The sequence below is a fragment of the Palaemon carinicauda genome, chromosome 2, assembly GCF_036898095.1.
Source record: "Palaemon carinicauda isolate YSFRI2023 chromosome 2, ASM3689809v2, whole genome shotgun sequence".
In the NCBI taxonomy this organism is placed as follows: Eukaryota; Metazoa; Arthropoda; class Malacostraca; order Decapoda; family Palaemonidae; genus Palaemon; species Palaemon carinicauda.
In genome coordinates, this window is record NC_090726.1 from 137736943 (window position 1) to 137753651 (window position 16709).

Genomic DNA, 16709 nt, shown 5'->3' on the forward strand with positions numbered 1-16709 from the left:
GGATTTATTTTGTTTCATGATTGTGTAAGCGACCGAATGAACATATTCAGTGAAAAGTACATACTGCAACAGTGTAGCCTTTCACATGCATATGCAAACCAACATAAATTGAACATGTCTAAACTCACAATAAATATTGAAATTAATTTTTTCATAGATATTAAATTTTTAAGTCATATGTCAAGAAGTCGGGACCGAATAACCCCTGCTCGCATTAAATGCTGATTCAACAATCAAAAGATTTTCCAACAATAATGAATGTGAGTATATTCTTATCCCACATCTTGCAACTGTTTAAAGAAAAAAAAAAAACCTAATTTTATTCGGAAATTCCCCGTAAAAGAATATACTGTCCACGCCGTATTTCAGTAAAATACAGGAGACCTTAATTTTACCTTACTTTGTCATTATTCTTTTACGGATTGGTGACCGTAATATTACTTCTTTACGTCAATATATCCGTTTTCAAAACGGTAAAAATGCTGGAATAAATGTTGCCAGGCAATTAAGGGTTTTAATGCAAATTTTCAACGGTGAGATATTAATCTTTGGCACTGACATTTGATTTGGTCGTTATGCATGATTTATAATTTTTCAGAATTTTGATCATGCTTTGGATTAAAATCACTAGTATCATAAATTTGAATATTATCCCATGCAAAGTAACATATTTTATTATTTTTAATAACTTTAAAATGAAACTACAGACCCCTTAATTCTTTAGACAAAGAAAAAGTTAATTGCGTCAAAACCAGAATAAAAAAGGCGTATCTTTCCTTCTTGTTTGTGGTATGGACTAGGATATTTAAATTACGTAGTTTATAGGGCTATAATCAAATCCATTTATTTGATGAATTCTGGTAGTGACGTTTCCCTTAACAAAACGCAGAACTAGGAATCATTGGAAACAAATATAATTATGATCATTGTTTTCCCGGATGAAAGTCCGTAAAAATCACCATTTACAGCATCTCTTTTATTTTCCAAATCATAAATTATAAAAGTAATGTTACTAAACATTTATCCCCCTATCTGATTGAATAACTTAGTTACGAACAATAAGGGGAAATGAACTAAATTCATTCCAAAAGATAACTTCAAAATAATTTCCAATAGTATTTTCGAAGGTCAGGATTTCGGAATATAACATGTTATAAATTGGATTTTTCTGAACTATATCTTAGTATTATGACATTTATAGAAACAATTGAGATGTTATACCTCGATATGGTAACTTAGTGATTTCAGAATGATTTTTTTTGCATTCAGGTTCCTTCTCTTTAAATCGTTAGCCTTACCCGGTGGTTAGTGGAGGTTTGCAGAAATAGTAAAGAAGGGAATTAGGTTATGAAGAAAGAAAACGCCTATGGTGCATGCATACACTCACCCATACAAACATAAACATATGTTGAACATCCTAGTGGGACTGAATTGTGAAAGTGTAAGATGATTAAGATATTAAAAATATGAAAGACAGCAGGAGTTGATAGGATTACAAGTGAGATACTGCAATATGATGGCATTAGTGTGATTGAGTGTCTAGCCCAGATTCACAAGATTTGCTTGAATGTGGGAAAGGTTACGGGCACGAGTGGGAGAAATAATTGTTCTGTGGTATGAAGAAAACAAAAAATAAAGGCGATGTAAGAATCGTGAGGGCAAAACATCACTTAGTACCCATAGGTGTATGGTTGGATTATACTTGAAAAGAATTTATGTTTTATACCAGGAGAGCGTGCGTGGATCAAGTATTCGTTATAAATCCGCAAATTGAGAATTTTGAAAGTAAAAGGAGACAGTTGTATGCTGCATACAACTTTCTCAGAAAGATCTTATGATAGATTCGATAAAGGCAATGTGAAGGGTGTTCAGGATGTATGACCTAGATGATATATTGCTGAAAGTGATTAAAAGTTTCCATAGTGAAAGTAAATCATTTCTAGTAGTATGGAGTCCAGAAATTGAATGGTTTGGTATGAAATTGGGTCTGTGCGGGGGTGTGAGTCTCCTAGGCCATTCAACATCATGGATGGTGCGAAATAAGTAAATGAGTTCTGAAAAGGATTTTGGAAGGGTTGATGTCTCTGCTGATGATACTCTGCCGATTGGCGAGTGTAAAAAAAAAAAAAAAAACTGGTAGAGAGTTTGAAAGTACTTCCAAGATGGAAAAGCTAACAGGAAATGTGATCAAGAGTAAAGCAATGAAGATAAATGAAAATGAGAAAGATAGAACAATTAATCTTAGTGTGGATGAGAGAGAGAGAGAGAGAGAGAGAGAGAGAGAGAGAGAGAGAGAGAGAGAGAGAGAGAGAGAGAGAGAGAATATTTACGATATCAATCTGTGACCTAATATTCTGAAATGCAATGGACCAATCATTAGAACAAAGGGAAGTAAATAAATGCATAAAATTTATAACTTTACATTTTCCTTGATGTACAATGGCCAACTATTGATGTAAAGTTATTTGGTAATTCAGAAATTCTCTCTATATATAGAATATAATTTAATTCTTGTAAAAATGTAAACTCATAAACGCTTCACTCTATGAGAAATTGTTTTCGGTATTAAATGAAATTATGAAAACGATGGATTTGTAAAACAGTGAAGGCCATTGATGAATGACTTGGATTAAAAAAATATGTAAAAATTTATTTACTTTTAGGACGCAATATCCATTTAATATCGACAGTTGCTTATCTAGCTTATTTATGCAATATGGAAGTTGGGTGACAGCAATGCCCAAAAATAAGAGTTTGAAATTCAAAATCATCATTGAAAACAAGATGTCACTAGATATGCCTTAAATGGAGAACATAAACCAGTCTTTTTGAAAGCAGATAGTTCGTAGGGCTCCAAAGATTAAGGAGGCGACAGAGAGAAAGCAATGAAAGCTGTTTTTAAACTAGCTTGCTGATAACATATAGATCACGAAGAAAGGCCCATAACACTTGGCTCTCAATATTTTTTTTAGAAATACCTTGTGTGCGAATGTGTCAGCAAGCGAGAGAGAGATAATATCTTATGGGTGGTTTCACTCACACACACACACACACACACACACACACATATAATATATATATATATATATATATATATATATATACTGTATATATATAAATATATATATATATATATATATATATATATATATATATATATATATATAATATATATATATATATATATATATATATATATATATATATATATATATATATATATATATATATATATATATATATAGAGAGAGAGAGAGAGAGAGAGAGAGAGAGAGAGAGAGAGAGAGAGAGAGAGAGAGAGAGAGAGAGAGAGAGAGAGAGAGAGAGAGACTAAATAAGCTTGTGGAATAAGCTTGTGGGGTTTCTAAAAACAGTAGATACTTGTTTATCAGATGTTTTGCGCTCTAGATAATCTTCTCGTATCTCTGCAAGATTTCTGCATTGATAATAACCAATTACAATTTAAAATTAACCGCGAGAGAAAATTAAACAAAACACCTAAATAGCTTAGATCTTATTTTATAATCTTAAGCAATACTATTGGACGCTCGTAAAAGAGACTTTGATAGTCACCCTCCAAAAAGTAGTCGATAATTTCCCGTCGATTTGGCCAACTATCTTTGTTAGTATCTGTCACCATACCTCTTATCTCTTCGTCATCTGGTTGGACAGAGTAGCAGATCGACCATCAACTGGGATGACCTCGATCCATTCAAAAGGTGGCGATTTAAATTCAGAGACCAGACTACTTGCTTTTTTTAAATTACTCTCTCTCTCTCTCTCTCTCCTCTCTCTCTCTCTCTCTCTCTCTCTCTCTCTCTCTCTCTCTCTCTCTCTCTCTCTCTCTCTGTCATTCAGCTTAGCATCTCTCTATTTCTTTAATTGGGTTTCTCTTCCCGAATCTCTATCTATTTAAATCTAAAGTTTCACAACCGAGGGGCTAACAGCACATTGAGGCCAGGCATTCCTTCTTCACAAAATTGACCCAACACATTTCCCCTTTCCCTCAGCCTACTTTTTCTACTCTGTTTTTTTCAGTCTCTGTATCTGCACTTTATCTCCTGTACCTGTCAAGCTTCTTTTAAGCAGTCTCATTAACGCAGTATGTGGACTAACTTCACTGTCCGTCCCAATATGGATCCTCGGTTCTCATTATCTCATGCCAATTGAATCTCTTTAGCGTAGTGGCCGGGATTCCAGAGATGTGAGGCCATTATTGGTCCAAGTGACAGAGAGAGAGAGAGAGAGAGAGAGAGAGAGAGAGAGAGAGAGAGAGAGAGTCAGGTAAGTTGTGTCATCTATTTCAAGGTTGAATCGAGAGTAATGTCATTTCTGGTTGGTAGATAGAGGTGTGTAGATGCCTGGATATTTCCCTGGAACTGACACTGACCAGAGATAAATCAGTATAACAGCCATCCTTTTAAACAAGGATAATATATTTACCAATAATTGATTCTTTAGTGTAAAACAAAGAAAACAAAGGTTGTTTCAATTCATTCAAAACATTTTACATTATGAAACTTTAGCTTACGGATACAGTTCGATCCTATTTCATTATCCTTGAGAGAGAGAGAGAGAGAGAGAGAGAGAGAGAGAGGAGAGAGAGAGAGAGAGAGAGAGAGAGAGATGGCAATCAGAAATCCTTCAAATTCTTTTTAATTAGGGTCGAGCCCTAGAGACCGGTATGTACCACAGGACGGTAACTAGAGGAAGGCCACCCTCCCATCGTCCCCTCCCCAGTAAGCTCCCCTTTTAATGTGCATGCGTCGCCCCCTTCCCCTCCCCCCTCCCCTATCTCATAACCTAATAGGGGTTCCTCTAATATTGAGACTCGATTTCAGACAGATTAAAAATGACCTGGTGAGCGAGAAGAGCGTGTCATCAGACGTCCTCACATAAATTACGGGATAATTGACAGGTGAATCGAAGATGAAGTGACTGTTTGGATGACAGAATCCTCAGCCCTGTTCGGGCACTATACGTTTCTGTTCGGCTGCTTGTTTGTTAGTCCGTTCGTTTTGCACTATTATTATCGTTAACTCATGTCAGGTAATATCTTAATTGGCTCGAAAATTAAACTACTGCTAAGTTTCATGGCACTGTAAGTGATTGTTTAATTTCGAAAGCAAAGAAGTGATCGTTAGTATCTCAGTATAAAAAAAAAATATAACAAATGCATATGAGTATACCAATAGCTATCTCACTACAACAACTATTTTCGATTATCAAAAAAATTTCTTTGACTTGAAAACGCATTATCACATCTTCGCAACTGTAAATTATTTACATTTATCACTGAAGGAAACTTAGCCTTTAAAGCAATTCACTACAACTCAACTTCATTATTTCATAAATGAAGAAAAGAACATTACCCAATGATAGAATAATAATAGGTAGAAAGCTTTTCTATCTTTACTGCAATAAAAAAAAAATATTGACTAAATCCCCTCAGCAAAGGAATGTTCTTTCAAAGGAGAGTTTTCGTTTTTACGATGGTGTCACTCTACTAGGAATCTAGATACCCGTTAAATGACTTCTCCTTCCATTAGAAATCAATTCAGTACAACTTATCTCCGACGACTAGAGATGACTGAAAGAATCTTTGGAATGAAGTAAACGAGAACAAAGCTAGCGCTCTCTCTCTCTCTCTCTCTCTCTCTCTCTCTCTCTCTCTCTCTCATATATATAAACATATATATATATATATATATATATATATATATATATATGTGTGTGTGTGTGTGTGTGTGTGTGTGTGTGTTTTATACTGAGTGGAGAACCTCGGATTTCCGACCATCTTATTTTGATAGTGACTAACCACAATTATTTCCTCATAAAGTAAGTCATTTTCCAATCAATAGTTTACGGTCCTCCAATACCATATCCACTTTTTTTTTAAGGATTCTTCATTACCCTTCCCCCACCTTTCATTGCAAATCATTTCAGCGACAAAATGTAATTTACTCAAAAATAGATATCTGGTAAAAATTTTTATTCTTATTATGAAATCTAAGAGAAAGACTGTAGCAAAAGTAATATAACAACTAATCTCACATTAAAGAAAACAAAATTGGAAGAACGAACCCCTAGAATCCTAGATAATCAAAGGCATTTCTTTAGCATTTAACAAATTTAATTTAAAAATAGCTAGCTACAAATAGAACTGACTTCATAAAAAAAGAACACTGATTATTTGTTTTTCTCCTTATTATCTTTTGGTTTCAAATACTACTGCCAATACTCTACATATCAATTTCAATACTTTTTACATTCATTAAATGCTAAAGTAATTATTTGTGGCATCCACTATTCTAAGACAACAGTTTTCTTGTTTAGAAGGAAAAGACGGAATTCATACTGAGCTGCTACATTTTTCAACTTTTACCGACATTTGTTTCAGCCAATGACTGATGGGTTTCATCAGGGCAACCCCACAAAAAAAAAAAAAAATTATTATCCTTATATAATAGCAGTAAACTTATGCAAACGAAAATTTGAAGAAATCTAAAAACATTTAAGAACAAATATGAAAATCTTAAGATATTTTGCACAGATATTCATGAAAATAGTATTTTAAATATCATCTTCAACGAAGCTTCAAAATTTCAGTTGGAGTTCCAAAAATCTTGCATTGGAAAAAGATTTGATTCTTAATGAAATCCCACACCAAATCCTAAGGCTCTAGGATAAGTAGCAGAATGTCCTCTTGATGGAGGGTAGGGCATAGTCTGAGAAAACATGAACGTATAACAAAGGCTGCTGCAATCGACTGCACACTACTTCAGCAATCACCAGCCTACCATAGTCCTACACCTTGCTAACAACTTCTATGTTATTTATAAGGTCGTTTAATGGAGTTTTCGTTTCATGTGCATCAACAAAATGCTGATGTATGGGCCCATTATTGTGTTGAGCTTAAAATCACCAATTGACGGTTGTTGTGGTATGGCCAATGTATCATAATAGAGGGGCCTAAACTCCCTTTTTGACCATCTAAATTTATAAATTACATGTGAAAAAATATTGCTGCGAGTCACCAGCATGGACAACTTAATAACTACCCATGTAATGAAAAACAGTTATGCTTTCATAGTATCCAAGGTGTCTACGACCAACGTAGTTTACAAATTTAAATGCTTGGTAAGGGTGAGTAAGCCCCTTAATATAAGCTGCCTTGGCCACACATCAACAACCCTTCATGCTCATCCCAATAATGGGGTCATACATCAGCATTTTGTTAATGGACATGGCAAGAAAACTTCATTTAGTGACCTTAGCTGGAACACGGAAGGTGTTCATAAGGAGGATCACTATGAGATGATGGTTATTGCTGAGCCAGTGTACATCAGAATACAGCAGCCTTTGTTGATTGTTCTAGGTTTCTCAGACTATGTCCCACCCTCCAGCAAGAGATATTTCCACAATATGCTTCCAGAACATACCTTGGAGCCTCACGAGCTGTTGTTATGAGATTTAATTGAGAAACATAATTTTTTTCCAATTCATGGTTTTGGAACTTTTGAAGCTTCATTAAAGACCCAGATGTCTTCAGTGCTATTTTCATGAATTTCTGGGCAAATTTCAGATTTCTTTTAAATTTAATTTGTATGAATACACTGCTATTATAAAAGGATAATGGTTTATTTCAAGCGAAGCCCTAATGAAAGCCTTTAGTTATAGGGTGAAAACAACTGTCGGCAAAAAAATTAGAAATGGAGCAGCATAGTAATAAATTATGGGTTTTCCTTCAAAACGACATCCCTTAAGAAGACAAGGAGAGATACAGAAAACTATAAAAGTACTCTTAAAATAATCGATACCACGTGTGCTTTATAATTCATTTGAAACTGCCTAAACCAGATACCATACTCCAAAACCAGGTGTTCGTGTATATACAGTATATATATATATATATATATATATATATATATATATATATATATGTGTGTGTGTGTGTGTGTGTATGTATGTATGTATATGTATATATACATATATACATATATATATATATATATATATATATACTTGAAAAAATAAAGATTTTTCTTTTTTCTCCATGTCCTCTTTTGTTTTCAAATATTACTGACATTAATCTAATTGATATTTTCAATACTGTCGCAAGCAGTAAAAATTGAAAGCAAACAAAAAAAATTATAGGAGTCAGGTTTGAGTGAATGCATTAATTCAATATAGCCTACACAAATACAGTTTATATCATACCAATTCCCTTCGCCGTTTAGCTATATCTCTTTAAATCTATTTTCTCCCAACAATAATATCGAAATTATCCACGGTATCACATTTTGCCACCAACAGACCAACTGTCACCCCGCCATTATATCATTTGGTATAAAACACTTCCACCCAAGAGACACACGTCACTTTCAGCGTCTTCCCGTCAGTCAAGACTGCCCACTTGGCCTCTGGCCTTTCTCTCTCACGCCTACTTAACCAATCAGATGTTTTGTGATATACAATTCCAAAGTTTTTTTCAATGAAAGAAGACCATTAAAATATTAATGTGACTATAGGTCCTATGTACAGTATGTTTGTTCCGAAGTAAGTTTGCATACACATACCAACACATGAACCATATTCCACCATTTATCATGTTTAAAACCTTTTATTGTTTAAGTTTTTTATATTTTGTATAGGAAATAATTATTCTAATATTGTTACTATTCTTAAAATACTTTATTTATCCTTATTTCCTTTCCTCACTGGGCTATTTTCCTTGTTGGGGCCCCCGGGCTTATAGCATCCTGTTTTTCCAACTAGAGTTGTAGCTTAGCATATAATAATAATAATATTAATATATTATTTTTTCCTGGAAACTTACTAAAAAAAAGTTTAAGGCATTTTGTAATCCTTCCAAAAATGCAGATACATTACCAATCAAGAAAATTTAGATTTTGACCTAAAATTTATTCTTACTTAAGGGGGTTACAAAATCATTTTCAAATTCGTTCTCCTCTTGAGAGATATCAAAATATGACGGATACATGAAATTTTATGAGGACAGATATGCAGTAAAAGTTAACGTAAATACCCGTGTTATTGTCTGAAGGACATGATGCTTGGGAGTAATTAGTGGTAATAAATAATGTACTTATTAGTATTGAATAAAATAGTAATTCGTTTCTAGTATGGATACATTACATTTTCTTAAGAGGATATAATTATTTTATGAGTTCAGCTGATTTTTCTAAGTCAAACTGTAATCAAAACAACAAAGAAAATAAAAAACATATTTGCTAAAATTAAAGAATATATCGAAAACCGTAAACCTAACAAAAAATGTTATCTAATTCCAATAATAACTCGATCCTTTAATCGACTGATCTATATCTTATTAGGTATTCAAACCTTTTATTCCCGTCCCTCTTCCATCAAGATTATGCAAGGAATTGCATTATATCACCCACCTTGTCAATCTTTAGTTAAAAAAAAATATTTGGAAGACAATACCTAAACAAAACAAAAATAAAACAAGGAATTCTCTCAGCAAATCACGTTTAGACACCATGTTGAGAAACTGGCGACATCGGAATAAAAGCTCCACTGAATTATGATAATGTGTGAAGTCTCCAGATTTAATAAGATACTAAGGATGAATAGGTACTACCAAACATGCTATTTACTATTAACAATTTCCATAACTCACTTACCAGTTCTTGTAGTTAACTGTAGATGTCATTTACCAATGTCAACATCCAGTTCGACAGCTATGAATCAGTGGAGACCAGCCTGGGAACATGTTGATCAGATACGTTTCCGTTTACTTTTGCTTTTTCCATTTTTCTCTATAGGAACGAATTATAAACCAGGGACCTGGAAAAACAGGAAATATTTATAATTCATATATTCCCTCAGGACTCCATACGTCTAATAAATAGCTCTCCCCCCTAAAAAATCAGTTATGAATGGACTAATTCTGAGAACCAAATCTCTTCTTCCAAGATGGCCTTCATTACGTCACAGGCTCTAGATATATTGATACTTCACCAAGCCGTGACAGCGTCGTAAATCATAGCACTATTTAACCCCGTGCCACATGCGCTACCATATTTTATTTGCATTGACTAATGGGGACCTTGGAAACTTGATATCATATCCTTAAAAAAACGTAACAGTATAATGTATGTCTCATGGTAGTTTCATGAAAGTTGTGAAAGTTTTTGTGAATAAGAGCAAAAATCTAACACGATAACGCTGCATTTCTAGAGGACGAAGGTTTTTCTGAATGTTCACTACGTTTTACAGACTAAGTCTTTTTTTTTTCTTTTAAAAAAGAGAGCTCATGCCATTTAACGAGACATCCTTCCTACAAAATATTTATTATATATATTTTAAAAACACAAATGTATAAGAGATCATAATGACTCATGAGCTCTAAAGCAAGAGATAAGTCACAGAACTGTTGTACTGTTTACATCCTAAATAGGACCAAGGGGGGTCCAGGCAATGCTTACCAGTGACTTGTGGAGAGGAAGATCACGATTTTACCCCATGACATATATCAATCCATAAAAAGGGTTTGAACTCATGGCCCACGGTTTGCAAGTTACCATCGTTTCCACTATGCAATCACAGTCTTATAATTATATTGACAAAACTATGTGTGTGTGCGTGTGTCTTTCTACATACATATATACATTCACATACACATATTTCTATGTATATATACCGGTATGTGTATCATCTCTCTCTCTCTCTCTCTCTCTCTCTCTCTCTCTCTCTCTCTCTCTCTCTCTCTCTCTCTCTCTCATATATATATATATATATATATATATATATATATATATATATATATATATATATATATATATATATATATACATATATATATATATGTATATATATATATATATATATATATATATATATATATATATATATATATATATAATACCACCTCTTGCTTTTATTAGAAACGAAATTCGAGCTTTGTCCATAACACTCACGAAAAGGACCTGTTTAATTTTTTCACGGTCAAAAGGTATTTAAAGGGATAACAAAATACATTCGTAAAAAAAATCCAATATGCAAATCGCAAAAGGTAGACTCGCAAAAGAGTTCATGATTTATGATAGCAAGATGGATGAGCCGAAATTTGAGTACTAGACAAATGTCTATTTGTGTTTGTTTGCCCTCTTTACAAAAGAGTTACATTTTGACCGACGAGTGAGAATAGTGTGGCAAGGCTGGTGAGAGTCCTCAGGGAAATGCGAGGTGAATGTAACCCCTTTATTAAAACATGATAACTAGCCTATATACAAACGGTTGAGGGCAACAAAGGCACAAATATTCAAACAATGTGAAGCATGCAATGTTAATCTCAAACAGGATTTTATATTATCAGTGCGGGAGAGAACGAGAGATAAAAAAAAAAAAACAATAGTATTACAGTGTATGAGTGTGTATGAAATACACGTGAGGTGCAATCGTAATTAAAACTTATTCTTCGTACATTTTTCATCAGAGAGGAAAATAGTACAAATGAAGACTTCTATATTATGCTTATATTTTATGATCCAGCAATATACAGGAGCAAAGATCACAAAGAACAGCAATAGAATTTGCACAGACTTAGTAAACCCCAGTCGTAAAACCAGTTTTAATCGAAAGTTCAAATTCAAGCAGAATTTTACCGTAAAGAATTTTAAAAACCCTCTTCTGTGAGTTTTTTTTATACATTTGAATATATCAGTCATACCTAACTGATTTTCCCAATCTCTCTTTTTCTTTATTAAAAACTAAGTAAAACACGCATAACTCTTACATAAACATTATATCATATATATATATATATATATATATATATATATAAATACATAATATATATATATATATATATATATATATATATATATATATATATATATATATATATACAGTTTATATATGTGAATACAGTATCATCATTATCATCAGCCGGTACTAGGCCACTGAAAAACATAGGCTTTAGACATGTCCTTGCACTTGCGTCTGTTTATGGTCTTTCTGTGTCAGTCCACGCCCGCAAACTTCCTTAGTTCGTCGATCCATTGTCTTCTCTTCCTTGCTCTGCTTCTTTTACAATCTCTAGGGACCCATTCTGCTATTATTAATGCCCATCTACATATTGTCTGTCGTTCTCATTACATGTTCTGATCACGTCCATTTCTTTTTCTTACACGTTGTTAGAATATCCTCTACTTGTTCTCGTATCCATGTTGCTCTTTTTCTGTCTCTTAGAGTTATTCCCATCATTAATCTTTCCATAGCTCTTTCATTTGTAACTAGTTTACGTTCTGACGCTTTAGTCAGGCTCAAAGTTTCTGATGCATAAGTTAATACTGGTAGGACCATCCCATTAAATATTTGTCTTTTTACAGAAAGAGGCATTTTAATTTTCATAACCTCATTTTGTTCACCAAATGCTCTTAATCCTATGGTTATCCTTCTTTTTATTTCGGTCTCGTGTCCTGGGGAAACACTTTCTGTCTGTACCAAGTACATATAATCATTAACAATCTCCACAGGCTCGCCCATATTAGTTGTCTTATCTCTCCATTTTCATTGAACCTTATCTTAAGTTTTACTCATACTCATTTTCAGTCTTGCATTTCTGCTTTCTCTATTCAAATAATCTAATATCTGATGTAATTCTTCCCATGATTCACTAAACAAAACTATGTCATCTGCAAATCTTAAGTTGTTAAGGAAGGAATTAATATTAATATAGAGTATATATACCATACATACACACACACACACACACACACACATATATATATATATATATATATATATACATTATATATATATATATATATATATATATATATATATATATATATATATATGTACTGTATATAAGAATTAGTTATATGAAATTTGTACAATGGCAATCAACTAGACAAATAAATCGGCGAGAGCATTAAGCAAGTCAATAAAACAACGATAACGCAACTCACTCCCAAAGACATAAAATCTCCGTAGAAAAAAACGCTAATTAGAAACACAAATACCCAAATGCATCCAACAGCCGCAAAAGTAGCAAAACTGTAACCAAGAGAATTCCTGAGCTAAAAGCCGGGAAAATAAACTGACTAATCTTTTAGTAACATTAACGCTAGAAGGAAACTGGCGTCAATTAGCGAATATCGACACGAAATTCCACACATTTCCAGCATAATATTTGCCAACACGTTCGTCAATGGGCTTTTATTTTGGCTCGATGGTGACTGAGGGTGACATTCGGCCTGGTGCTTCGTGTGCTTGTTAGTAGGAAAAAATATGTGGTCAAACACCGACTGTTTAATGAGAGCAACAGATGGTGTAATGTGTACAAGGTGGCGAAGAATACACGGCGAATGACAGATGTAAAGTTCACTAAACTTATTTGGTGTATGGATACGTTTTTTGTTTGTGTAGAGATATACATAATAGTATAGAGAGAGAGTATGGTGGTTGGAGATATATAGATCATTGTTTGGTTGAAGAAAAAAATAGAAATAATAAGAGGGTTGCTCGGTAAGAAGTAATAAAATGTGACTATGGTTAATATCCAGCATATGAAAAGCTAGAATCAAACAGATACAACTTACAAAAGCTTAAGGAAATCTAAAAGCATTAAGACTGGTATTGCAGTTGCACAATGATTTCCTGTTGGTTTGTGCAAGGAGGAAACGATGTTGTAATATGAAGGCAAAAAAAAAAAAAAAGGAAATAAATTTTTTGATGAGTTCTTACAGCGTAGAAGAGAGAATCACATTGTGATATAAGAGAGGAAGAATAAAGAACCCTTCGAAGAAAGTGTGAGAAAGAAACAGTAAGCACTTATGGTATATTCAGGAGTATTTATGGAACTATCTAAGAGAAAAAAACAGATTATCTTTTAAGTAAGTATATGTAGAAAAATAAAACTGTTAGAACAAAAGGTGTAACGGGAGAGTTCTATCTGAACAAAATGCAGTCTTGTGACAGTTGAATATATGGGTTGCTAAATATAGATGAAAGGGGAGACATTAAGCCGGATAAACCGAAATGAGGAATATTTGTATAAGAATAGTTTTGAGAGTGAATAATAAAGACGTCTAGACAGGTAATGAAAATCTGAAGAGTGATGAACAAAATCGAAGTTGACAACGCAAGAAATAATTGCCATTTCTTCATAAAAGGTAAATCACAGAGGTTGACTGTAAAAATTACTGGGCATGACAATTCACGGCATGCAGTGATGTACATGGAAGGGCCCTGACTAAAAAGTAAGACAAGGGAACCGTAGGGCTGAAAGAAAGGAATACTGAGAAAATTAGATAAAAGAAAGGCAAGTATTTGTTATGAAACAGTTAAGTACGCAGTACGCAAGATACTGCAGCTTTTTTATCTCATCTCATTTCTAGTTAGAATTGATGGTAATATGTTTAATTAATATTCTCACTAATATTATCATGATCTGCTAGTTACCTGCGTCCTATTGGTACTTTAGTGGTTACTATACTTTATTGGAATGAAGGTGAGAATTACTCGGTTGATATTTGGAAGTTTAATTACCTGTCAGGCACCCGATTTTCATTCCTATTCTGCTCAGAACAGCACTTATTGGATTATTTTTCCAGTGAGAGTGTCAACTCCAAAGTAAAGATGACATAAGAAGAACTGATGCGATATGAAATACAGGAATACGAAGTGGCAAATGGATTGGAGTGCATGAAACGTGGGGTGAGCGTGTTTAGTTTTGATGATGAGAGAAGAATGGAAGGTCATACTATGGCAAAATATTGTAAAAATCAGAAATTTTCAGTGATGAGCAGAGGAAGATTCGAAAAAAGACTTGGATGAATGCTGTGAGAGGGTTACTGGAAAAGTAGGGGCTTAATATCTAGGAAGTGACGAATGAATGGCTTAGTGTATGGAGAATTTTGATACACCACTAGGCCTTCAGTGTACTTATTTGAAATGGTAAATGTAGTGTAGTTTTATACACAGAGAGTTCCTCCATGATTCAGCAATTATAATCAGACTGCAACAGTTTTAGTCTAGGTGCTTTTCTGATAGAGATAGAGACGACTGGCTATATACATATATATATATATATATATATATATATATATATATATATATATATATATATATATATATATATATATTATATACATATATATATATATATATATATTATACATATACATATATATATATATATATATATGTGTGTGTATATATATATTTTATTCATATGCCCATATACGTATAATATATATACATATACGCATATATATACACATACATATATATAATGTATATTCATATATATATGCATTATATATATATATATATATATACATATATATATATATATATATATATATATATATATATATAAATATATATATATATATATAATATATATTTATATGGATAAAAAAATCAACACAATATCGTGCTCAAATAGAAATAAATTTCTATCTCATACCGGGATCGAACCTTAGCCCTTTTAAATAAAAGGCCAGGTCGCTTCCAACCATACCACCAGAGGTTCAAAAGAAGTCGAAACTTAACTGCTAACTGGAAGTGACTTGGACTTTCATTTGAAGGGAATTGGGTTCGATCCCGGCATGATATATATATATATATATATATATATATATATATATATATATATATATATATATATATATATATATATATATATATATATATATGTATGTATATACATATACATATATGTGTATAAATTATACTGTATTGTATTTACTGTATAAATATATAAAATCAACATCATCATCAGCCGTTGCTACTCCACTATAGGACAAAGGCTCCAGACGTATCCTTCCACTTCCCTTGTTTGTGGTCTTTCTATGCCAATCTATACCTACACATTTTCTTAGCTTGTTTATCAATTATTTTCTCTTCCTTCTCCTTCTTCGTTTGCAGTCTCTAAGGACCCATTCTGTTATTCATCTCGTCCATCTATTATTTGGTATTCTCATTATATGTCCTGCCCGAGTCCATTCCTTTTTTTACATGTTAGAATATTCTCTAATTTAGTTTGCTCCCGTATCCATGTTTCCCTTTTTCTCTTTTAATTGTTATTCCCATCATTATTGTTTCCATAGCTCTTTGAGTTGTAACTAGCTAATGTTCTAAGGCTTCAGTAAGGTTCCAAGTTTCTGATGCATACGTTCATGCTGGTAGGACCATCTGATTAAATATTATTATTTTTTTTTTTTTTTAGAGAAAGTTACATTTTAATATTCATAATCTCATTTAGTTTACCAAAAACTCTCCATTCTATGCTTATCCTTCTTTACATTTCGGTCTCATTTCCTGGGGAAACACATCCTAGCTAAGTATATTCATTAATAATCTCTAGAAGTTCGTCCATAACCCTTGGTTATTTCCCTGCATTTCCATTAATCATTATTTTAGTTTTCATCATATTCATTTCTTAAACTGTTAAGGTATTCCCCCTTAATGCTAATTCCTACATTTTCCCAATATAAATTCTTGAACACTTCTAATAACGCTGTGTGTGTATATGTTTAATTGAAATTGTCAGGAATTATCGCCACGTTTCTCTGGGAAAATCTTGTAGCAAATTAGATTCATGCGATTTTATAAAGAGACTAAGTAGAATATTTACATTTTGTAAGACGTATGCTTTTGGGAAACTGTATAACAAGGATACTTGCAATGGAATATTTTGTACCAATAAAGAT

The 16709-nt window shown here is 32.9% G+C and overlaps 1 long non-coding RNA gene across 2 annotated transcripts in view; it reads right to left on the reverse strand.

Moving 5' to 3' along the window:
- The window catches only part of LOC137627326 (uncharacterized), a 700057-nt gene that overhangs the window by 196629 nt on the left and 486719 nt on the right, over positions 1–16709 (reverse strand). For both annotated transcript variants that reach the window (XR_011041143.1, XR_011041145.1), the window contains exon 4: positions 9669–9831. This is a non-coding gene — a long non-coding RNA (uncharacterized lncRNA). The remainder of the gene's footprint in view (positions 1–9668; positions 9832–16709) is intronic.